This window comes from Cavia porcellus, unplaced genomic scaffold, assembly GCF_034190915.1.
Source record: "Cavia porcellus strain 051 isolate PalLab524CR breed Dunkin Hartley unplaced genomic scaffold, mCavPor4.1 scaffold_15, whole genome shotgun sequence".
Lineage (NCBI taxonomy): Eukaryota > Metazoa > Chordata > Mammalia > Rodentia > Caviidae > Cavia > Cavia porcellus.
This window is the reverse complement of record NW_026947498.1, coordinates 34469562-34495054: the sequence shown is the minus strand read 5'-3', so window position 1 is coordinate 34495054 and position 25493 is coordinate 34469562. Positions and strand designations below refer to the sequence as shown.

The following is a 25493-nucleotide window of genomic DNA, read 5'->3' as shown; positions in this document are numbered from 1 at the left end:
CACTTTAAATATTTTAAAGCTTTCATCTCAAAATATGTTTCTCTAGAATACAGAAACTATATTATAGACTCCACATATATTTAAATTATCAGTTAGTTCTTAGAAACTAAGTGCATTATCAAGATTAAGAAACTACTGACATTGTTTTCAACTTAAGACTTTTAAAAAGCATATATTCAAGTAAACAAATCTGTTTACAGATTTTTCTGGGGATAATCTACAGAGAATACTTTTCTCACTAACTGATTATAAGCTCCTATATAAATATTTTGTAAGTATAACTTACTACGATGACTATGTTTCTCAGTAGTGAAAATTTACAGGCATTTTACTTCAAGACATAAATCTAACTCTTCTTGTTTTCTTAAAAAGTTGTTGAGTTGTTTTAAAACAAAGTATCAGACCAGAATGCCTTCTGCAATATTTATAGTAATATAATGCAACATTTTAAATGACAATTTGCAAAAAATTCTCTGCTGGGAAATATCTCAATACAGACATTGCCAAATATAGTGCACTTGTATGTTCTAAATGTGTTGGCATAAAAGTACTGGAAATAATTAGTGAAATATTAGTGAAAATATTAGTGAAAAGGATATGAATGCTTATATTTAAAAGACAATTTAACACGCACTTTTAAATTATTAAATTTTTGTTTATAGAAACTTATCCGCAGGTTGTACTCCAATATAGTTTACTGAGTGCTGTTCATTTGGTTTAAAAACATCACCAAAAATTATCAGGGTGGGAAACATGATCAAAATATATGTAATAGTTTAGATCTGAGATGTCCCCCAAAGTCTCAAATATTCAGAAGTAGGGCTTTCAGAAGTCAATTAAATCACAGGATTGACAATTCATCAATGGATTAATCCGCTATTGAGTTCATTACTAGTGATGCTGTAGACAGTTGGAGGAGGTGGGTCACTGAGAACATGATGTGGAAGAGTATATTCTTGTCTCTGTCCTCTTTCTCTCTCTTTCCTGCTGCCAAGGAGACGAGCAGTTTTAATCTGCTCTTCCTCTGTGCTGTTTTTGCCCTGCAGACACCTGATGATGAACTGCAACCTCTAGATTTGTGAGCTAAAATAAATAAACCTTTCATTTACATTGTGTAGGTCAGGTATTTGGTTCCACAAATGAAAAATGACTAATACAGAATGCTGTATGTATGTATGTATGAAATATCATAGCACAACCCATTGTTCTGTGTAGCTAACATACAAAAATATTCAATTGCTTTTATATTAAGAAACTAATTGTTCAGAAATGACATTATTATTTACTTCTATTAACTTTAGTGTTATAATTTGTTTCATTCTTTTGCCTTCAATCTAATTAACTAATTTTTATTTTATTACTTTTAATAAAATGTGGCTTTTTGAGGGAAGCAACTTATAAACTAGAATAATGTATTCTCATGACATATGTGGTATGACTGTTTCTATTAAAAAAAGACTTTTTTTTGGTTTTCACTTTTAAAACATTTTTTTTTTTTTAGTTTTCACATTTAAAACATTGATGAATTTTTTGTAATTCAAGATTTCCCAAATTAACTTTGTTTAGATAATTTATTAACACTTTTCAAATTATGGAAACATAATTTAATTTTATTGGTTTTCCACTGTTGTGTTCAAACCAATTGATTAAAATTTCATTAACTTTATTCCAGCCAATTAAAACTATAACAATTCAATTATAGTAGGTTGTCAGTACAAAAAGACTTATTTCAAAATTGAACATAAAAAAACATAATTCTGGTTAATTTCTTTTCATTGCTTAAGCAAAAATATCCAACACCCAAAATGAAGGAAGGAAAGGTTTATTTAGCTTCAGTTTTTGGAGGTTTCAGTCCATGCTCAGCTGGTTCTAAGGCAGAGTGGCCTGTCTGAGGGGCAGCCATTCACGGCGACTGCAACAGATTCCAAAAGTGACAAGAGCAAAGGTGCCAGAGGGGCAAAAAGGGAAAAGCATGCCTCCTTCTTTCCTTTATATTTAATACCAGCTACACGACCCTAGGTAGGTGTGGCACTCATACCTCTCAGCACTAGACAATGAACTAGATTCTCAGCACTAGACAATGAACCAGTTACAATGCTAGACTCAACCACTTTGGAAGGGCCCATCCCCATGACTGCATGAGGCTTTGGGGGATACATTTAAATTCAAACCATCACAGCATGACATTCCACTGACGACTTCTTCAATTGCTATTGCTATTGTTTCTAGTTTCCTGGGAATAATTGCTTTTTACAACATACTCAGAGTAATATCAATACAGATAAACAATGACATATAAGTTTCATAAGATCCCATAGACAAGCAATTAGAATCAATATTAGTCAGAGAAGATCAATTTTGGAAAGTTACTGTATATCTTTAGTCTTTGATATTTTTCTCTGAATTATAGATTGAGGAATTTTTTTCCAAGTGAGAATTAAATATATAACATTGTCTTTTTTCTAATGTAAGATAGATCAAAAAAGCAAAAGTGCACTTCAATGAATTTTCAAACACTTTTGTAACCATCATTCAGGTTGATATGTTAGACCTTGCCAGCCATCCTGATTCCTGTTTGTATCTAATCTCAGTCATCCCAATTCTCCCTCAAGAGAAACCATTATTTGACTTAAATATACATTGTATACCTGTGTTTCCTTGTACCTTATCACCCTAAAACATATTCAGAGGAGCCCTAGTCTTTAAACACTTTAAAGCTTTGTGCATGACAAACAGAAAAAAGATAAGAAGCTCATTGTTCCCTATGCTTCCAATCTTGCTTCCTCCATCAATCCAGAAGCCAGATGGATCCTGCAGAAATAAGTCAAATCATGCTTGTCCATTACTTCAGACCTTACAAAAACTTCCATTTTACTTAATCAAAAGATCTACTTCCCCAAATCCTGTCTATTAGGAGTTCTTTCCTAATAATTGTCCTATTCGCACAACTCCTGCTACATAGGCTTCCTTGCTATTCTCTGAACAGCCACAGGGAATGTACTTTTGATGCCTCTGCCTTAAAAGGTATTTCCTCACACCTCCTTTAGTCTTTGTTCAAATGGCCTCCTATCCATAAGACTTTCTCGGACTCAGAAGTTTAAAATTATAACAGTATGCTGCTCCCTGTCCTCCTTATTCTTTTTTCTTTACATGACTTAGAAACATTTACAGTACTATGTAATGAAAAATTGTGATTTATATTTATTCCTTTGCCATGTATATAGCCTTTAATGGATATGAATTTTCATTTTCTTCCTTTAATGATGTTTTTCTTGCACTTAAAAATGATATACCATCTTAATCCAAATATCTGTATTAGCCAATTTAAGATTAAAATATGTAACAGATAATAAAATTATTTAGTTTTAACTTTTATAAACTTATAAATTTGGAACACACCAGCACAGGCCTGGGGAGATCATTGCTCCCAGCAGTTAAGTGTCTGCCCAGCTTCCAGCCACACTGGACTAGGCTTGGCAGGTTTTGTGGGCCTAACTGGACAACCCCCAGCAACCTTCTTTCAACCTGGGGAGCTGAGGCCACGGAGGTGAGTTCCAGCACACCAGTGCGGGCCTGGGGAGAGTTTAAGATCATCAACCCAGTGATTAAGTGCCTGCCCCGCTTCCAGAAACACTGGACTAAGCTTGGGAGGTTTCACAGGCTGAACTAGACCATACCCAGCAACCTTTGTTCAATCAGGGGAGCTAAGGGCACACAAGGTGAATTCCAGCATGTTGGCACTAGCCCAGGGAGAGCTTTGGACCATCACTGATAGTGGTTAGGAGCCTGCCCAACTTTGTGGAACACCAGAGGTGGCATGGGAGCTCCTGCAGGCCTGACTGGACCACGTTCAGCAACTTCCATTCAGTCACAGGAGCCAAGGGTATAGGAGGTGATGTCCAACATGCCCAGGGAAAGCTTTGGAATATCACTTGAAACATGGAAATGTAGGAAAATGACAAGATGAAAGACCAAAATGCAATCTCAAACCTCCAGCCTATCCCAAGAAAGCCTAGGAGCCACATACATAGAAGAAAATATAAGCCATATACCTGAATACCTGAAATAATAGCAACTGAAATAAAGCAGCTCCGGGAAGCTATAAAGGAATTCAAATCAGAAATAATCTCCCAGGCAAAAGAAGAAATGATAAAAGTAATGAAAGAAATACTGAACACATCTAAAGAAGACACAGTTAAAAAATTAGAGGGACAATGCAAAAAAAAAAAAAATAGAATCCCTAGATGAACAATATAAGAAACAAACAGAATACCTGAAGCAAATTCAAAGAGATATACAAGAAATCAAAAATTTCATTGAAAGTTGTCAAAACCACCTCAACAAAAGTGAAGATAGAATTTCAGATCTCGAAGACAAGATTGTAGCTAGTGAAGAAAAAAGGAAAGATCTTTTAACAATAACAAGGAATTGGGAAATAACAATTCAAAAGCTGCAAGATGAGCATCAAAAAAAAAAAAACAACATAAGATTGATAGGGATAAATGAAAAAGGAGCAGACAACACAAATGATATCAAGAGGCTATTTAAAGAAGTAAGAGCTGAAAATTTCTCAAACATGAGAATGGAAACTGACATATGGATTAGTGAAGCATATAGAACTCCAAATAGTCATAGCCAAAATAAAACTACATTCAGACATATAATAATCACCATTCCAGAAATCCAGCATAAGAATTGAATATTAAAAGCTGTTAAAGAGAAAAGACAGATCACCTATAAAGGAAAACCTATCAGAATCACAGCAGTCTTTTAAACACAAAAAATGAAGTGAAGAAAAGCATGGAGCAAAGTATTTCAGATCCTAAAGGAAAATAATTTTCAACCTAGACTGATGTACCTTACAAAACTGTCCTTCAAAATGAATGGAGAAACAAGACACTTCCATGACAAAGAACAGCTGAAGAACTTCATGATCACCAAGCCAACGCTGCAAAGAACACTGAAAGACATTCTTAAAACACTTAGAAAAAAAAAAAAAACACTAAGCAAGGCAGACAATGAAACAGAATGGAAAGGTAAAGATATAGCAGCAGAAAGATAACATGCCAACAATAAACCAATATATAATAGTTATAACCATTAATAGAAATGGTCTCAATTTACCAATTAAAAGAAACAGACTGGCAGATAGATCAAGAAACAACATCCAGCCATATGTTGTCTACAAGAAACCCATTTAACCCAAAAGGGAACTCATAGACTGAAAGTCAAAGGATGGAAAACAATACTTCATGCAATAGTAACCCCCGCAAAAGTGGGATTAGCTATTCTGATTGCAGGCAATATGAACTTCAAACCAGAATGATCTGAAGAGATAAAGAAGGTCACTACATACTAGTTAGGGGAAAACTTCAAGAGGAAGAGATAACAATCTTAAATATATGTGCACCAAATTCCAGAGCACCAAGCTGTACAAAGCAAGTATTAACAGAAATGAAAAAATCAAATAAGCAAAAACACAATTATAACAGAATACCTTAACACACCATTGACACAAAGGGACAGATCAACCAGACAGAAAATCAGCAAAGAAATAACAGAACTGAATCACATCTGTTAACAGATGGATTTGATAAATGTATACAGAGTGTTCCATCTAACAACATCAGAATATATATTCTTCTCAGTAGTATCTGGGATATTCTCTAAAATAGAACATATACTAGTCCAGAGAACACATTTAAGTAAATGCACAATAATTGAAATTATCCCATGCATGTTATCTGGTCATAGCACCATAAAACTAGAAATTAATGATAAAAGAAATTGCAAAAGCCCTCCAAACAGATGGAAATGAATAATACACTCTTGAGCAATCAGTGGGTCACAAGGGAACTTAAAGAAGAAATTAAACAATACCTACAAGCAAGTGAAAATACAAATACAACTTATCAGAATCTGTGGGATGCAATGAAAATTCAGAGGAAGGTTCAGAGGAAAATTTATTGCACTGAGTTCCTACATCAGGAAATCAGAACAAACACAAATAAACAACCTGCTGCTACACCTTAAATATTTAGAAAAAGAAGAGCAAGTCAAGCCCAAAGCCAAAGGAAGGGAGGAAATTATAAAAATCAGAGAAGAAATTAATGCAATAGAGACTAAAAGAACTATCCAAAGAATCAATGAATCAAAGATTTATTTATTCTTTAAAAGAATAAATAAAATTGACAAGCCCCTAGCCAACATTATTTAAAAAAGGGAAAGAAAAAGCTCAAATTCATGCAATAAGGAATGAAAAAGGTGAAATCACTACAGACTCTGTGGAAATACAGAAAAATCATCAATACCTATTTCAAAAACCTCTACTCTCATAGGTTCGATAACATAGAAGAAATGGACAGATTCCTAGAAATATATGATCTACCAAAGTTGGGTCAAGAAAATGTAAAACTGCTGAATAAACCAATTTCTATTAATGAAATTGAAAACGTAATTAAGTCCTTACCTACAAAGAAGAGCCCAGGCCCAGACAGATTCACTGCAGAATTCTACAAGAAATACAAAGAAGTCTTAATGATGAAACTCCTCAAACTCTTCAGTGAAATAGAAAGGGAAGCCATTCTTCCTAAGTCATTACTGGAAGCAAATATTACTCTAGTACCAAAACCTGAGAAAGACTCAAGTATTAAAAAAAAAAAAAAACCAAAACTACAAGCCAATCTCCCTAATGAACATAGATACAAAAATTCTCAGTAAATATTGGCAAACAGGATGCAACAAATCATCAAGAAGATTAGACACCATGGCCAAGTGGGATCCATCCCATGCATGTAGGGAGATTCAACACATGTAAATCAATAAATGTAATCCACCATACCAATAGAGCCAAAAGTAAAAATCACATGATCATTTCTATAGATACAGAAATAGCATTTGATAAAGTCCAACAGTCATTCATGCTAAGAACCTCACAGAAAAGTGGAATAGATGGTCTTTACCTCAATATGATAAAGGCCATCTATGACAAACCAGCAGCCAGCATCATATTAAATGGCCCAAAACAGAAAGCCTTTACCCTAAAATCAGGAACAAGATAGGATGTCCCTTATCACTGCTCCTATTCAACATAGTACTGGAAATACTAGCCAGAGCAATTAGACAAGAGAGAAAAATAAAAGGAGTAAAGATAGTAAAAGAGGAAGGTAAATTATCATTATTTGCAGATGACATGATACTCTACATAGAAGACCCCCAAAACTCCATTAAAAGACTACTTAGATGTAATAAATAAATTCAGCAATGTAGCTGGATACAAAGTCAATACTCAAAAATCAATAGCATTCCTATACACTAACAACAAAATCACGGAAAAGAAATAAGAGAAGCCACACCCTTCTAGCACCCAGAAAGTGAAATACTTAGGAATTAATCTCATGAAATAAATAAAAGATCTATAGGGAGAAAATTGTAATACACTGAAAAAAACAAATTGAAGAGGACCTTAGAAAATGGAAAGGCATCCCTTGTTCATGGATAGGAAGAATAAATATTGTGAAAATGGCCATTCTCCCAAACTGTTATACAAATTCAATGCAATGCCAATGAAAATACCACTAACCTACGTCATAGATCTACAGAAACTACTCCTAAAATTCATCTGGAACCAGAAGAGACCTAGAATAGCAAAGGCAATTCTAAGCAGCAAAGGCAAGGAAGGAGACATCACAATTCTTGACTTGAAGTTCTACTACAAAGCTACTGTAATAAAATCAACATGGTACTGGAATAAAAACAGAGCCAAAGATCAATGGAATAGATTAGAACATACAGCCACAACCACCAACACACTCAAGCACCTTATCTTTGATAAAGGGGCCAAACATGTTCACTGGAAGAATTACAGTCTCTTTAATAAATGGTGCTGGTAAACCTGACTCTCCATATGCTGAAAACTAAAACCAGACCCATGCCTATCACCATGTACTAAATTAAAATCTAAATGGATCAAAGATCTGAATATTAAAACAGAAACACTAAATGTGTTGGAAGATAAATTAGGTAAAAATCTTGAAGACATAGGGGTAGGTAGAGAATTCATGAACAGGAATCAAACTGCATGGGAAATACTTCCCAGAATCAATAGCTGGGATCACTTCTTATTAAAAAAGTTTCTGCATGTCAAAAGAAATCTCCAGCATACTGTAAAGAAAACCCACAAACTGGGAAAAAATCTTGGTGAACTGTCCCTCAGACAAAGGACTTCTGTCTAAAATATATAAAGAATTTTAAAAAATCAGGCCCCTGAAATTCAAAGATACAATCCAAAAATGGGCATCTGAGAAGAATACACAGTTATCAGATGAAGAAACACAAATGGCAAATAAATACATGAAAAAATGTTCACCACCATTCGTCGTTAGAGAAATGCAAATTAAAACAACACTGAGATTCCATCTCACTCCAGAAAGAATGGCCAGGATCAAGAAAACTACCAATAATTATTGCTGGAGAGGCTGAGGGGGAAAAGGAACTCTCTTGCACTGTTGGTAGGAGTGTAGACTGGTGCAACCACTGTGGAGATCAGTCTGGAGATATCTCAAAAAGCTGGGAATGGGAGTCCCATTTGTTCCAGCTATTCCACTTCTAAGCATATTCCCAGAAGAACTGAAAACATCATATCACAGTAATATATGCATACCCATGTTTATAGCAGCACAATTTGTAATAATCATGTAATAATTTGTTCAGATCTTGGAAACAACCTAAGTGTCCATCACCTGAGAAATGGATAAAAACTTTGTAGTAATTTTATACAATGGAGTAGTACTCAGCTATAAAGAATGATCACATTGAGATATTTATAAATAAATGGACACAACTTGAGATCATACTTAATAAGCTAAATAAATCAAACTCATATGTGTAAATATCATATAGTCTCCCTAGTGTAAAAAATGGTAAATACCATATAGTCTCCCTAGTGTAAAAAATGACACCCCGTTACATTGCTTTGAAGCCTTATAATGTTTTCATTCATTAGTTGGAATGGCTTTATTATATTTTGTTTGATTTTATTATGTGTGATGGTATGAAGAGTTATTTTGAAGAAAACAAGACATTATAGCAGCCATTGCTGATTTAATATCATCTTGCTTTGAAGTCCTACCATGATTTTGTTCTTCTGTTTCCACTGATTATATCATGTTATTGGATTTTAATATGTGGTAGTATAAACAAATTTTTTTATGGAAAATAAGATAACATATTAGCCATTGTTAATTTACTGTTATTTGGTTCTGAATGCCCTGTAATACTTTAATTTTCTTGAATGGTTTTATACTGTTTTGTTATGTTTGATACTATTGTATGTGAAGATATGCTCAACTATTTCAAAGAAAGAGATATTATGGTAGCTACTGTTAATACCCAGTTTTCTTGTGGTGAAGTGCGGTGTTGCTTACATTGTTCTGTTCTGATCTGCTTTGTTCTGTCCTCTTTTGTCTTAATCTGTTTAAAATAAAATTTAAAAACTTAAAAGGTATTCTGCCTCGTTTGGTGGTACATGCCTGTCATCCCAGCACTCACGAGGCAGAGCCAGGAGGACTGATGGGAGTTCAAGGCCTGCCTGGGCTACAAAGTGAACTCAAGGTCAGCCTGAACTACTCAAAAACAAACAAAAAATCCAAACAAAAACCACAAAAACTAAAGCTATTCACCTGTTCCACAATGACCAGTAACATAAATATTAAGATACTGTCTTAGTTACTTTTCTCTCATTGCTGAGACAAAAAACCAGACACTCTGAGTTAAAGAAAGGTTTATTTAGTTCATAGTGTGTGGAGGTGTCACTCTACAATCAGCTGGCTCCAAGGCAGGATGTTGTTGCACTGGAGTAACAGTTCAAGGCAGCAAGAGAAACACAACAACAAAAACCCAGCAACAATAACAACAACAACAACAAAAATAAGGGTTAAGGGTCTTTTTCCTCTCTGACATTATAAGCAGGCTACCTGCTGTGGAAGCGCTCACACCATCCTTCTACCCTCCTCTTTCACAGACTCAGTATGTTTACAAAGTGAGGACCCTGCCCACCTTCTGGGTCACACAGTTAAACTTTTTAAATTCTCATTGACACAATGAATCAACTGTTACAATATCCTAGATGGTAAACAGCTACACAAGGGCATGTCCTCTTCACACTAAGATGTAAAACTGGTGAGTTATTTAGCTAAGCTTCCAAACATCTCAAACTGATACAATGCATCGACCATTACGACCATTACGGATACTAATAGGTATGCATGGGTGTTTTTCTTCTTTAATTATTTGTTGTTTTATTAGTATGTTTTCAGAACATGATGGTTACCTTCCTTGTGTGTAGTCAGTGCGGCTTAATTAACAGAGCTTAACTCCTTTTCACATCCTCTGTCCTTCCTCCTCTTTGCTTCATCTCTTGAGCTAGTATGGACAAGCCAACGTAGCCAAAACGCTTATTAATGTCATAGAAAAAATTAAAACCGTTTTAAAAATCCTTTCCTGATGAAAAATTTATTTCCACACAGGATATTATAAAATAAGTGTTTAACAAAGAGAAGAACAAATAAAAATTTAAAATTACAATTATGATATGAGAAATATTATTTATTCATAGTTTTCAATGGTTAGGCTAAATATGTATATTTTTCCTTTCAATTTGATTGTAATGTTTATTTCTGAATACAAAATTTATTGTATACATGTAAGGTATACAAAAGGATGTTATGCAATACTTTTTTAGTAATTTGGTTATTATGATGAAACAAATTAACATAGCCATCATCTCGGGAAGTTACTAATTCTTATCTCACTGTGGCAAGAGCATATATGCTCTACTCATTTAGCAAAACCGGTGAATACGGTACACCATTATTCACAATGGTCCTAAGTTTATGTTGAAACTTTAGACTTAATAAATCTTTCAGTTTATTGTTTTGTATCTTTTCATTAGCATTTCCTATTTTCTCTTATGCAATGTTACCTTTGTGTATTAAAACTTAGTGTTTTGCATTTCATGTATGTTATCATGCAGTGTTTTTCTTTTCATCTGGATTATTGTGCTTATGATAGTATCCTTCTTAGCTATCCATGTTATGGATGGCATGATTGAATTTTCCTTTTCAGAGCTGGCTAATATTTCTCTCTGTGTGTGAGTATGTATGTATGTATCATAGTTTGTTTACCCATTTATCCACAGATAGATAATTTCTGTATCACTGCTACAGCAATTAATGCTGTAATGAACACAAAAATACAGATAGGTTTTCAAGATACTAATTTCCTTTCTTTTGGATTTATACTCAGAAGAGTGATTACTGGGTCATGTAGCAATTATATTTTTAATTTCCTTAGGAGACTATATTTTTCATAACAACTGCATCAAGCTACATTTCTACAAATAGTGACAGTTCCCTTTTTTGCATATCTTCACCAACAATTCATTTGTATAAATATAGACAACATTAACTATCTTTTTGACAGTAGCTATTGTTACTATTTTGAGGTGGGATGGTGATTTTGGTTTAAATTTCCCTGGTGATTAATGAGTCCATTTTCATATCTTTCCTAAGAATTTTATGGCATTTTTTTTTTTTTTTTTTTGGAAACAGGGTCTCACTGTGTAGTTCACGCTGGCTTTGAACTTGTTGTGTAACCCTGGGTGGCCTGCAGCAATCTGTTGTCTCAGCATCCTGAGTGCTGGGCTTACAGGCATGCTGCCCCACAATTGATTTTATGGGATCTTGGAGTACATGTCTATTCAGGTACTTTGCATATTTTTAAATTGGATATATTATCTTGCTACTGAGTTTATAAAGTCTATAAACTTTGGACTTTAACCCTTCATGAGATATGTGATCTGAAAATATTTTTCAATCCATAGGTTGGATTTTAATTTCATTGATTATTTCCTTTGCTGTGAAGACACTTTTCACTTGATGCTGTTTCATTAATTTCTTGGTTTTTTTTTAGCCTGAGCTTATAAATATCTTAGAAATCATTGCCTTACAAGGCCCTATTTTTAAATTTGAATCACATATATTCTTTCAGCTAATTAATTTGAATAAACATACAAAGTATGTCTTATCTTAGATTGCACAACATCATAACATGAAAATAAATGTCTTGCACATGTTAGGAATGCAGATAAAATAGCAGATGCACTTGTGTGCTATGTCCTTGAAGCCTGGTTCCAGGTTCCTTTCCACTCTTCAGAAAGTCTTCAAGGTTGCTGCTGTGACTATTAGCATAGACACAGAACAGGTAAAGTCCTTTTCTTCCATGTCCCTAGGGTGAAGTGACTGAACTACTCAAAGAGGGTCTCAGCGGGTGGCACTGGGACACAACTGCCTTGAAAGACAAGTGGACCATCTATTGTTCCCCAGCAATGTCATTATCCCACAAAGGTGAAGGAGTCTATAATTCACAACTGTTTCTCTTTTCCATTTTGCTTTAAAAACTATTTATAGTTGAGTAATAGGTGGCATGTTCAATCACTTTTCTTGTAAATACATCTTTTGGAAGGGCTTCAATTCATTACTATGGTAAATTAGTTATCCAGCATACCACCTGTCAGTGTTTCTCTCTCTTCATCTGTCTTTCTTGGTGCCAGCACTATTGAGCCATACCAAATTTTATGAACAGTTAGAAAGATGCCAAACATTCAACAAAAACCTAGCTTCATTTTAAATACTTTAAAAAAATGATGAGTACTCCTTAATGACAGTTATTGAAAATCTACAACATTTACCGCGTTTCTGGACATAAATATTTTGAAGACAGTAATTAGTTGAAAACTATAGGGAGCAGTAATTGCTTACATACACTTAATTCCATTTCATCTATAAAGTGAATTTCCTATTAATTGGGAAAAATTGAAAGGTCTAGTTTGTATATTGGGAAATAATTCCCCAATAGTCAAATAAAGTCTTTTGAAAGGAAATGTAAGAGATAATATGAAGAAATAATACGGCCACATGATATTTTGTATGGATTGTCTAATCTAATTATTGTTCAGTCCATGTTACTCATACAAATGTTAAATAACCTGACTAGTGCATGATGTACATCATGGTTTTTCATTACTGTAGCCTCTGGTACATACTCTTAAAAACAATTTTTGAATTTTGCAAGCTGCTTAATTACTTTTGATGGTTTAAGATTACTGTCTATTTAATTATTTCAGTTCTAAAACCGTGATAGGAATGAGTGTATATTCACTGAGCCTTAGTTAAGAGCTGGACCAGAACTAGAAGAGCATCGGGACCAAACTCTTTTACACTTGTAGCCAGTTGTCTCTGATCAATTAAGAAAATGTAGAAACTCTATTACAACTCTTTTTAATACATGATATAGAATATTCATATTTATATTATATACAGTCAATTATACTTAATGTATTGTAGTTAAAAATTTCCATATACAGCAGTGCTCTTGAATGATTAGCTTTGCCTAGAGAGAATAAATGATTTTCTTTTTCTGGAAATTGAAACCTAAGTTATGTCCTAGACCTTTTTTTATGTTTTATTTCTGAGTCAAGATCTCACCAAGTTGCTGTGTTTCCCAGACTAGGCTCAAACTTGTGTTCCTCCTGCTCCAGCCTGCCAGAGTACAGGGATTGTGCACCACCACACCTTGCTACTGGTAATGTTTCATAAATGAACTTAGTTAGCATGTTCAGTTTATTCTGGATCATTTTGATGGTCTAGGATTTTAAGTTGTACAGAACTTACATAAATCTATGCAAATATACAAGTCCCTGACTGAAACGTTTTAATATTACCCCCTCAGATATGGGAGGCTTATATTATAGATACTGAGCATGTGAAAATTAGATTATTATTTGAACAATATAATTTTAGTCACAAACATAATCATTAACAAAATGGTCAGGCTGAAATATTTGTAAGTCATTAATAACACAATCCAATTATTAAGTTATGTATCCTTATGCAAAGCAAAACCCCTCTATTTTATCCAAATCCATTTTTAAATAATTAGTGGACTAATAGTCAATAAATAAGTAAAGTACAATCACATGGGGAATATCTTGGAAAAATTTCAATTATATAATTTGACCACATATGTATTACACACACACACACACACGCGCACATGCACTCACACACATGCACACTATCAGTACCCTGGATAATCTCCCAAAGAGCATTTTCAAGTCACTTGAAGGTCTTGTTGACATATGTACCTGTATTTAGCAGGCCTAGTGAATTTCCTGAGAGTCTACATCTATAATAAGCTACAGAGATGCTGACACTGTTGGTATCTGAGCCACATTTTGTATGGCAAGCAAGTTTTTAAAAACGTAGTCTTAATTTCTCAAAAGTAGATTTCAGTGATATCTATACTAATTTGCTAATTTATGCTAAAACTACTATTACATTCTTATACAAAAATGTCTTACACCGAGGTGAGTAGAAAATGAGACTGAGAGAGGATAATACTTTTCCAAGGTGATACAGCAAGTTAATGTTTGTACCTGGAGTTAGTTTCAAAAACCAAAAATGCCTGTGAACACAGAAATTTGAGCATAAAAGATAATGGGCTGGGAAGGAAAAGAAATATATTTGCAACGTCATGAAATATCCCCCGGTGTGCAGGGATAGAGTTTTGATCAGAAGCATGTAGGGGAGTACGGGCAGCAGAAAAGCCAGCCACAGGGCGCAAGAGCCAGCTCCGCACATCTCTCTTCAGACAACCTAGCCCTTTGATTTGGATTCTGTCAACACATCTGTTCAATATCCTCCCTGCTGTTTGTCTTCTCTCCTCTACACGAACATAAATATCAGTGTTCTAGCTCTTGAGGCTGTCCTAGCTCTTGACATTCACCATTTCCCGGGTGATAGGTATTCCAGTAAAATTTGTATTCTAAATGCAAATATAGCAGTGAGTCTTGTGTCCCGGGGCCCGGGTCCCGTCATCCTTAGGTATTTGAGTCATTCAGCTGGGGAGGGAGTTTGAGGCCGCAGACTGATTTATGTGAACCCTGTAGAATGAAAGTTGTGCCAGAATACGTGGTGAATGGGTGCCAAAGTGCCACTCGCTGCTCACACGGGGTGGCTCCTTAGCCTTTTTAAATAAAATCTAGGCAGCAAGTTGTCTCTTACAGCTCTTTCAATTAGTACTTTGCATTTGTGCCTTTGTTAGATAATTGTATTAAACAATCTGAGATAAATGCTTTTGTGAATAAAGCAAATTAGAATAAATCTGGTTAAAATTACATATATATGAGACTTGAGTTATCTACTTAAGTAAATGAATATAATAAAAGAGAAGTTTCATATTTAATAGGAAGTGGAGTTAAAAGGAGTATTTAGCACAATTCTGAGTGAGGAAACTACCTATGAAATAAGTAATCTGTCAAGGCTGCTTGCCTCAAGTATACACAGTTACAGACCTACACATGGAAACAGAAACATTGAACCTAGTGATAGCTAACAAAGGTAAAACATAAGGCATGAATGTAGGAAAGGATTTGCTGCACTGAACCCCAGTTACACAAGAAATAATAACAAAAATTAATGGGATTACAGCAAAAGAAAATTCTGTACACTAAAAGAATCTACCAGTAGAATGAAGAAACAACCTACAGAGTGGAAAAAATTTTTCCCAGCTATTTTTCTGAAGACTAGTATTTAGAATATTTAAAGAGCTTAAAAAATTAGACCACCCAAAATAAAAGACCTAATCAATAACTGAGCAAGTGAAATGAAAAGACTTCTCAGAAGTACAAAAGGGCAACAAACATGAAAAAAGGCTCAGCACGTCTGACCACTAGATGATGAAAATTAAAACAACACTAAGATTTCGTCTTACACCAGAAGGAATGACAATCACCAAGAAGTCAAAAAACAAATGGCGGCAGGGTTGAGGTGAAAAAGTACACCTTCTGCATTGTTAATGGCAATGTCAACTAGTACAACCATTGCAGAAATGAGCACAGAGATACCTTCATGAACTCAGATTAGAAATTTTATATGACTCACCCATTCTCTTTCTAGATATTTTTTACAGTGTGCTAAAGACATCATATTACAACCATATATGCATACCCACATATGCAGCAGCACAAGTCATAATAAATAAATCATAGAAACAGCCTGTATGCCTATCAATAGACAGGTGGATAAAGAAAACGTACTGTCTATATAAAACAGAATATTACTAGGCTATAAAGAAAGATGAATCTGACACAGTTGTAGGAAAGTAGATGCACCTGGAAAATATAATGTTGAGTGAAATAAATCAGACTCATAAGCTTAAGATTGTATGGTATCTCTGATTTGAGTAAGACAAGCCAAAAACAAAGAGTATAATAAAGGGCGGATTGAAGGAAACAAAGCACTAGATCTCTCACAAATGCAAAGTGTCCACGAGGCTGAGCATGAGGGGAGAAGCGGAAGGAAGCAGAAGTAAGAAGAACTAAGATATGCCGTACCAGGAGCCTAATAACCTCAATAAATCTAAGCATTACGTGTTATACACATGAGTCAATAAGAAGAAGAAAAATGAAAAAGGGAAAAAAGTTGAGCCAAAGGAGAGGGAAGGTAACAGGTGGGAAGGAGAAGGAGATTAAAAAGCCCAGCTGGGTTATATATATGGGATATATATATATATCTGGGATATATATATATATCCACTTCCCAAGATGACTGCAAACTTTACATACTACAAACATGCACTGATAAAAATAATGTTCTTTCTGTGAAAAACATTTGGATTCAGGAGATCTAGATTCAATCAGAGATTTGCTACCTATACTGAGAGTTGTGCCATAGCTCTGATGTCCTATTGTCTCTTTAGTAATATATGCAAGTTGGAAGAAACTTTTTCACACAATGCACACCCTCATGACTCTCCATGTATGGCTGTTCATATTCATAGTTTATTTGCTTGCATTCAACTTAACATGGATGCAAAATATTAGGGAAAACATTGCAAGTATACTGAACATGTACAGAATTTTTCTTGTTGTTATTCCTTAAACAATATAGCATGGTAGATATTTACATAGAATTTATACTGCACTAGGCCTTGTAAGCATGCTAGAGGTGATTTAAAATATTTGAGAGGGTGAGTGTAAGTTATTTACCACAGTGCACCATTTTGTATGAGGGACCTGAGCAGCTGAGGATGCTGGAAACTGCAGGGTTACAGGGCATACACAGGGACTCAATACTCTGTGGAGAGAGAGAGAGAGAGAGAGAGAGAGAGAGAGAGAGAGAGAGAGAGACAGAGAGAGACAGAGAGAGACAGAGAGAGACAGAGACAGAGACAATGAGAGTGTGTGTGTGTGTGTGTGTGTGTGTGTGTGTGTGTGTGTGTGTTAGGGGTTTAATTTTTTGTGGTTCTGGGGATCGAACTTGCAACCTTCTGCTTGCCAAGCAGACACTTATGCCACTGAACTGAATCCCCAGCCCTAAATATTTTTGCAGCATATTTCATTTCCTAGTTTTACTACTTTTTATCAATATTTTTAACATTTTAAATAACATCCCCTTAATTACAAATGTTTGGCTTATTATCCAATTAAATAAACTCTTACCAGTAAGATGATTCATCTCAATTATCAGAACTGAAGTCACAAACTGTTAATTAGGTAGTGTTTTGCTCCTTGAGAGCAAATGGCTCTCCAAATCATTTGCAATAATGAATATATTTTATATAAAATATTTCAAGTCAGGAATATCATAGAATTGTTGTTTAGGAATAATTTGTCAAATCTTGATAATAACTTGTGATTGTTTTATTTACCAAGTTTTGAAATGTTCAGAACAATTTGACAATAGGGAATTTTTTATGTTAGATTTCGTCAATTGCATTTAAGTGTTTTAAAACGTGATTATATTAAACTTGTGGTTTTAATTGTATTTTAAGGTTTTTTTTTTTAAATTTTTTTTTGTCTTTTTCCTTTTTATCGGTACCAGAGATTGAACTCACGAATACCTGCTTACAAGGCAAGCTCTTATGCCGCTGAGCTAAACCCCCAGCCCCTATTTTAAGGTTTTTTAATATTAGAATTTTAATTTTCAGATGAAACGATTGTTATATTTTTTACGTATGACTTTTAAATGGATAGTGGTAAGAGAGATTGTAGATGGTTCCTGATAATTTAAAATAACAAATTGCTTAAAAATTCAGTTTCCTAAGTATTTGTTTCACTGTATATGAGGCTATGGTTCATTAGATTTGTAAATCATTCTTTATAGGTATTTCAAGTGCTTGAGGGATTAGGAAGTGTCAAAATTTATATTTTTAATTTAAAATGTCGAAAAAATTGAATTAAGTTTATAAGTGACTGTGTTTGGGGAATTAATTTGTCAGTTTTAGGTCTGTTGAGGACTTGATCAAGGAAAGGAGAAATGCATTTTCTTCATTTTAACAAATACTGGATTGCACAAGCATTTATTAGATGGAATTTCTTTTGAGATTTTTTTTCCTCTTTGAAGTTTTGGGAATAGCTAATTTAACTTATAATTTTAACAAACTAAATATAAATTACCATGTCAATAGCTATACGCATTCCTTTGTGTTTAGATGCATAAAATTATATTTGGGGACATTATTAAAGAATTGATTTAAGGTACAGTTGGGTAACTCTTTTACTTGGAGCTTTAATTCTACACTAGCATCATTATTCCAAACATTATTTTGGAATAATTTGGAAAAATGAGTAGTACCTTTCCCATCCAGTCAAAAACTTCAGCATCTATAATTATCTGTTAACTGAATAATGATTTAAACTTGGTAGCCTTGGGTTTAGATCACAAATCTGATACCTCGCACCTGTGTTAAAAACCTACTGTAGATCTCAATGAACTAAAAGCATAACTTTAAATGTCATGAAAATGCTTTACAAATTTTTATCTCGTACCAAAATGTAAAACCATAATGATAACAATGGTGATCTTATGATTCTTAAAGGATTGCTATGAGCATATGTAATAGAGGAGAAAGTTTTAATAAAACTTGCACAATTGTAAACAATTATATTAAAATGTATTTTGGAGGTTAAGTGTGAAAGTATGTATATATTTTAAAAGAGAGTAAATTTTATGTGTATTAATATACTGAGGATAGTTTTGAGTTATTTTTGCTTCCTTCAGATGCTGCAGAGAAAACCATCAACGAAATGCAGACTTTGGATTTGACTTTGTTGCCACAACTCTTTAAAAGACGCACACTGGGAGCTGTGCGAGGTGGAGCCCAGCGTAATCACTGGACTCTCAGAGGTGAGGCTGCAAGGCCTCAAGTGGAGCTCAACCTTGGCAGTTGGTGACTTAGTGATTCTGTCTAAAAAATGAATAAAAGGCCTGGCACTGTAGTCAGTGTGAAGGCCCTGCGTTCAGTTCCCTATCAAGGAATTGTGGAAGAGAGAAAGAGAGAGAGAGAGAGAGAGAGAGAGAGAGAGAGAGCGAGCAGAAGGGGAGGGAGAGAGAGGAGAGGGAAGAGAAGGAAAACTGTACTGCATAGTATAGATAATACTATAAGGTATGCACCTATAAGGTACATAACTGTGTAAATGGGAAGAACTAGAAAGAGATGGAGGGTAAGGAAAGAGAAGGCAGGAGGAATTAGTGGAGACTGTTGAGGCTGAGTACGTGTGCAGGGCTCTGGTGCGGCCAGGGCATGACTGAACTGAGAAAGAGACACCTCAGGGGGCAACATAGGCCACAGCTGAGGCCACCCAGACAGAGATCTTCTGGACAGTTCTCCTTAACTGGCATCCTCTGTTGCTCTGAGGGGTCCTTGAACAGCTCGCAAAATGTTGTTCAGGTTCCCTCCACTGTCCACTCAACTCCTTGCTTGTTCTGATTAACATGGGCTGCCTAGCACCGGGTGGCTGGCTGGCTAGAGAGTTATGAGCTCTATCCAGGATTCACTCCTCCTGCAGCCCTAAGGACCATGCTGCTTGTCTTATTCCTTTGAGCCTTTGCTGTGTACCTGTTTGGGGGATTGGGGATCTAGGCACAGATTCCAACAAGAATTAAAAAATTAGGATGTATTATGTACATTACCAATTTCTCACAAAGAAGAATCAATACATGCAGCAAACATATAAATATAAACATAAAAATTGCACGCACAATATAGAATCCTAAACCTTTCATTAAAATAAAAAAGTCACCTCAGTTACAGTTGTGTATTAAAAATTTGGTGCCAGGAAAGTTTATGTTATTGTCATGACATTTTAAAATAGGTTCATTACTTTACAGAAATACAAAATATACTTTAACAGAGGTGCATGGAGTAAAATTTGTACATTATTAACCTCAGTTTCACTTTTCAGACATCAGGTTAGAAATTACATATCGAGAGCACTATTTTTCCAATCAAATGGAAAAATGTCAAATATCAAACATGGCTTATTTAAATAAAATAAGAAGACAAATTTTCTATAGTCTGGGTCATTAAACTGTCTTTTCAAAAGATATTTTAACTACCTTGGTCTTCCCTTGTTGTTTCCGAGACTTTGGACTTGTGAGGAGTTTTTGTTTATTTGTTTTTAACCTTCAAATCTTCTCTGTCTGAAAACGTCCTAACTGGAGGGGAAAAAAGGTGTTCCCTAGACTTACCCTGATAAAATTAGATTTCTTGTGTTTTAGAAACTTTCAAAATCTTAGGAAACCTAAAATGTTAAGCTTAAGTGCCTTCCACTGTAATTGGAGGGAGGCGGGAGGAAAATATAATAATTTTGTATTGTGAATTTACTAATGATTTTACCAATATTGTTCTGTGAGAGTTGACCCCCCTGCTATAACCCCCTCCCCGAGTTATAGAAAGCAGCAATGAAAGGGTTAACTCCCTAACTCCCCAGAGCGGGGGAATAAAAGGGTTAACTCCCTAACTCCCCAGAGCGGGGGGAATAAAAGGGTTAACTCCCTAACTCCCCAGAGCGGGGAATAAAAGGGTTAACTCTCTAACTCCCCAGAGCTATCAGAGCAGAGCAGAAAGAAATGCCTAACTCCCCAGAGCTATCAGAGCAGAGAAAAAAAAAAAAGAAAGAATGCACCTGCAAGGTCGTTCTGTCTCAACGAGATAAGTAAGACAAGTAACTGTTCTGTTCTGGGCACATAGTGACTGGGCTAGGACCCCCAGTCTCCATGGTTACTCAACCCCAAACCCCTCCAATCAATTTCTGCCAAATCCTATGCTGCTCAAAATTAACCAATGCGATTTGCTTCTGTAAACTTGCTTGCCTCCCGCTTGTACCCTTAAAAACCCTACACAAATTCCCCTCGGGGCCCCTCTGCACTTGTTTGCCTGGGGGACCCCATGCGCATGGAAATAAACTTTTTACTCCTCACTACGAGCTGAGTCCTTGGGGTCTCTTTCCCTGCGGCGTCAGCCCTAACATCATGGAGACCCCAGCGAGATAAGCACGTCTCACGGGAGGTGACCCCAACGGCTCTGCGGGTGAGTAGGACTGATCGCTTCTCATTTTGAAGATCGATCCACCGGTGTTTACGCCCCGAGCCAAATGGCTCCGACCTAGGGGCAATTTTTGTTATCTGTTTTGCACTCTGTTCCCAGGTGACTGGGGGACGCCCCACACGGTTTCCGTGGCTCACCGTCTGCGATAGGGCCTCCCTATCGATCTGGGGAATTTCGATTCCCAATCTGTGGTCCGTCTGGGCCAATTTGGAGACACCCTTTGAGGTGACTCATCTGGGGGATTTCGATTCCCAGTCTGTGGTCCGTCCGGGCTAATCTGGAGACACCCTATAAGGTGTCTCATTTGGAGTGAAACTGATGCGTATGCATGTGAATGAAGTGGCCGGCCTGATTGTCTTGTGTGTCGTGGGTGTTGTGATTGGTTATTTCTTGTACCGCGCTTGCGTTAACCGCCCTGTGACAATAGAACGTCATGGGACAATCGACCTCATCCCCATTGTCCCTCACCCTCGACCATTGGTCGGAGGTGCGGAAGAGGGCTCACAATCTCTCCTTGCAGGTCAAGAAGAATAAGTGGCAGGATTTCTGCTCGACTGAGTGGCCTACTTTCTCTGTGGGATGGCCACCAGAGGGGACTTTTCATCTGCCCCTCATCCTAGCAGTTAAGGATGTCATCTTCCGCCCCGGGCAAAGGGGGCACCCTGATCAGGTCGCTTACATCTTGGTATGGCAGGACCTCAGGGAGGAACCCCCACTATGGGTAAAACCCTTTCTTCCCCCTTCTGACTCATCTGTACCAAAGCTTTTAGCTCTGAAAGGACCTCCCACCCCGGCTCCGGTCCTGCCCGAGTCTCAGCCTGATCTACCTTTACTTGACTATGACCGGCCTCCTCCTTCCCAGCTGACTCAACCTCCTCCGTACCCACTCTCTCCTCCAGCCTCCTCGTCCGGATCGAGTGCTGCTTCTCCGTCAGCCCCCTCTTCACCTGAACCGAATCCCTCTTTTCCTCCGATACCCCCGTCCCCTCTATATCCCCCTCTCCCTACAATGGCTTGCCCCGAGCCCGCGCCTCCGGGGCCCACGGGCCCAGCCCAGAACACCCAGAGTAAGCTGCGGCCGGAGGATCCAGTCGTTGCCCTCCCTCTCCGCCCCTATGGGCCCATGATAGACGATGGGACAGATGGAGGGCAGATGCCCGCTCTACAGTACTGGCCTTTTTCTACCTCAGATCTTTATAACTGGAAAAACAATAACCCTCCTTTTTCTGATGATCCTTCTAAGCTAACAGGTCTAATGGATTCTGTTATGTTCTCCCACCAACCCACATGGGACGACTGTCAACAACTCCTAGGGGTTCTGTTCACCACCGAGGAAAGAGACCACATCCTGCTGGAAGCCCGGAAAGCTGTTCTTGGAGAAGATGGCAGACCCACCCAGAGACCAGACCTGATTGATGACTCCTTCCCCTTAAAGCGCCCCAACTGGGATCCCAACTCACCTAACGGTAGGCAGCGTCTTTCTACCTATCGCCAGACTCTAATGGCAGGTCTCCGGGCGGCCGCAAGGCACCCCACTAATCTGGCCAAGGTAAGAGAAGTTACCCAAGGACCTACTGAGACTCCCTCAGTTTTTCTAGAACGCCTGATGGAAGCTTACCGGCGATATACGCCTTTTAACCCTGAGGAGGAAGGCCGACAAGGCTCGATAGCTATGGCCTTCATAGGACAATCGGCTCCTGATATAAGACATAAGCTCCAAAGGCTAGATGGTCTCCAAGACCTAACTCTGAGGGATCTTGTTAAGGAAGCTGAAAAAGTCTACTATAAACGGGAGACAGAGGAAGAAAAAGAGTTAGCTAGGGACAAAAGACGAAACAAGGAATTAGCTAAGGTGTTGGCCACAGTTATTCAGGGAAAACCTGAGCCAGGAAAGGGAAAGCCCATTCGCCCTCCATTAGACCCTGACCAATGTGCATATTGTAAGGAGAAAGGACACCTGATCAAAGACTGTGAAAAGTTAAAAAAGAAACGGGCCAAAGAGGAACGAGAAAAGCAGCCCTCGCAGCGATCCCGAGCCCCCATGCTCGCCCTAGATGAAGAAGACTAGGGACTTCGGGGCTCGGACCCCCTCCCCGAGCTCAGGGTAATGTTTAAAGTGGAGGGGACTCCCGTGGAATTCGAGGTCGATACGGGAGCTGTTTATTCGGCCCTTCAGGCCCCCTTAGGGGCCCTTTCAACTAAGAAATCGTTAGTTCAAGGGGCTAATGGGAGCAAATATCGCTCATGGACCACTGAGCGCACAGTTGACCTAGGCAAAGGAAAAGTAAAACACTCCTTCCTAGTTATTCCTAAATGCCCTGCTCCCCTCCTGGGACGAGACTTATTAACCAAACTGGGGGCAAAGATTTCCTTTGAGCCCCAAGGACCTCAAGTGACATTCCGTAACCCAAAGGTTGGGCAACCTATGGTTACGGTATTATCTCTAAAACTGGAAGATAAATATAGGCTCTACGACCACCAGGATCCCCAGCCTATCGCCCCAGCCTGGCTAACTGATTTTAAAGAATCCTGGGCCGAGACGGCTGGACTCGGGCTGGCAAGCCAGCAACCGCCTGTAGTGGTTACTTTAAAAGCCACCGCCTCCCCTATTCGAGTTAAACAATATCCCATTAATAGAGAAGCTCACCTAGGGATTAAGGTGCACATACAGAGACTTTTAAACCAAGGGGTATTAACTCCTTGTCGGTCTGCATGGAATACTCCGTTACTCCCGGTCAGAAAGCCCGGGACAAATGACTACAGACCGGTACAGGACTTAAGAGAGGTCAATAGCAGGGTGGAGGACATTCACCCCACCGTACCCAATCCCTATAATCTCCTCAGCGGGTTGAATCCATCAAGGACTTGGTATACTGTTCTGGATTTAAAGGATGCCTTTTTCTGTTTGCCTTTGCACAAAGATAGCCAGCCCTTGTTTGCGTTTGAATGGACGGACCCCGAGACTGGGTCCACCGGACAACTGACCTGGACGCGCCTCCCACAGGGCTTCAAAAACAGCCCAATCATCTTTGATGAAGCCCTACATAAGGATTTAGCCCCCTTTCGGGCTCAACACCCGAACCTCACCCTTCTTCAATATGTAGATGACTTGCTGCTGGCTGCGGACTCTGAGGGTGACTGCACAAGCGGAACTCAGGACCTTTTATGTGAGTTGGCTATCCTGGGGTATAGGGCATCGGCAAAAAAGGCTCAAATTTGTAAGCGAGAGGTAATTTTTCTAGGCTACTCCTTAAAAGGGGGAAAAAGATGGCTCACTGAGGCCAGAAAGCAGACTGTGGTCCAGATTCCCCCTCCAAAAAGTCAAAAACAATTACGAGAGTTCCTGGGCACCGCGGGGTTTTGCCGGTTGTGGATCCCCGGATTCGCAACTTTGGCAGCTCCCCTGTACCCGTTACTGAAGGGGGGATCTCCCTTTGTCTGGGAAAAGGATCACCAACAGGCCTTTGATGCCATCAAGCGGGCTCTCCTGTCCGCTCCGGCCCTGGCCCTTCCTAATGTGGATAAACCCTTTACTCTCTTCATTGAAGAGAAGAGAGGAGTAGTGAGAGGAGTACTGACCCAGGCTTTTGGGCCATGGAGGCGTCCGGTGGCCTACCTCTCGAAAAGACTGGACACTGTGGCGAGCGGGTGGCCGCCCTGCTTAAAGGCCATCGCAGCGGCTGCCTTGCTCGTCAAAGATGCTGACAAATTGACTTTAGGACAAAAAATAACAATCATTGCCCCGCATACGTTAGAAAACATCATCCGCCAGCCTCCAGACAGGTGGCTCTCAAATGCCAGAGTTACTCATTATCAGAGTCTCTTGCTCAACAAAGACAAGATAACTTTTGGACCCCCGGTGACCCTCAACCCGGTGACCCTGCTGCTGGAAGAAGCTCCGGAACCCGTCCTCCATACCTGCCAGGACGTCTTGGCAGAAGAGGCCGGAGTACGACCGGACTTATTGGATTGCCCCCTACCCAATGCAGAGGTGACCTACTTCACTGACGGGAGTAGCTTTTTGATTCAAGGTAAGCGGTATG

At 37.9% G+C, this 25493-nt stretch overlaps 1 protein-coding gene across 4 annotated transcripts in view; it reads right to left on the bottom strand.

Moving 5' to 3' along the window:
• Htr1f (5-hydroxytryptamine receptor 1F) overlaps window positions 1-25493 on the bottom strand; it is a 137547-nt gene that overhangs the window by 52080 nt on the left and 59974 nt on the right. The gene's annotated exons all lie outside the window — the stretch shown is intronic.